Below are 1,404 nucleotides of genomic sequence, written 5' to 3'. Positions count from 1 at the left end.
GGCAGCCGTGCCGAGAGCCGGGCGGAGGCGTTGTCCCCTCAGGAGTCTCTGTGCCCCCATGCCACTACTGTGGGGCCAGCCTCAAGCGAGGGGGCCTGCACTGGGACCTGGCTCCTGGGTGATGGCCACGAGGGCAACCAAGATGGCAGGTGGCCCCGTGGGGATGTTCCTGCTGCCCGAGGAGGCAGGCGCACCCAGGCGGGTGGGCAGGTTGTGCCGCCTGTCTGCTGGCCGGGGCCAGGGGCGTCTCCCCTCGCAAGTGCGATGTGGAACCAGGCGGTGTCAGTCAGTGCAGCTGGCCCGAGTGGTGCTGCTGGGCGGCACCGGGAGGATGAAACGGAGCTTACCACGGCCCAAATCTCTGCTGCTGACCCCTCTACAGATGTTAAAAAACTCCCTGTGCCTCCACTGGATTTGATCAAGGAGATTCAGGAACAAAGCAGCTGCCTGCGCCTGCTGGTTACGGAATATTTCGTTGCTACATTTTCATCGGTTTCAGTTGAATATGAGGAAGAACTTCTTTACTTTGAGGGTGACAGAGCACTGGAACAGGCTGCCCAGGGGCATTGTGGAGTCTCCTTCTCTGGAGATAATAAAAAACTGCCTGGATGATGTCCTGTGCAACCTGCTCTAGGTGACCCTGCTTTAGCAGGGGGGTTGGACTGGGTGATCTCGGAGGTCCCTTCCAACCCTTGCCATTCTGTGATTCTGTGATTAACCCGCAGCAATAAACACCTTCATGCTGGGGCTAGTGCTAGTCACAGCTTGAGTGCCACCACATTTGAGGCAGCTTGGGTCACAGCTGCGTATGCACCTTCTGCGTGTCTTTCTGATGCACCTGACACCCAGAACTAACCCTGCCTGTGGGAGCTGCGCTGCCCAGCCCCTGGCAGTAGTCTCGCTTTGGTACCATCAAGCTCTCTCACCTCTCGTAGCCAAAATGCTGGTACTTCAACGCATTGGGTGAATGTTTCTGTTGAAGCCATCAGCAGTGAAACCAGGACATTTCAGCATGTGATAAATGACCGCCAGCATTAGGTTTCAGAATCGAGATAGGGCACCCCAGGCCAATCTTTTTGCTTCCTGAAGGGCACATACACGTTATTCTACACCGTACACTCATGTAAAAGGTTAGCTTGCAGCAGACAGGGGGAACCGCGTATTTTCCGCTATAAAAAACCCACACAAGCTCAAGCAAGGGCTGCGGGGAGCAGCCCTGGAACGGCAGCGTGGATTTGTACCAAATGGCTTTGCCCCAGGATCGCGGCGCTCTCCGAACACGATCAAAGTCCTCGTTTTGCCCTGTCTCCCTTCGAGCAGACTTGGCGGAGGGGACGGCGGTCGAGCCTCCCTGCAGGCCAAAGCACGCCGGCGCCAGCGCTCGCTGCAGGCCAAAGCACGCCG

Source organism: Egretta garzetta, unplaced genomic scaffold, assembly GCF_000687185.1.
Source record: "Egretta garzetta isolate BGI_Z169 unplaced genomic scaffold, ASM68718v1 scaffold14, whole genome shotgun sequence".
Lineage (NCBI taxonomy): Eukaryota > Metazoa > Chordata > Aves > Pelecaniformes > Ardeidae > Egretta > Egretta garzetta.
This window is presented reverse-complemented; position numbering follows the sequence as displayed.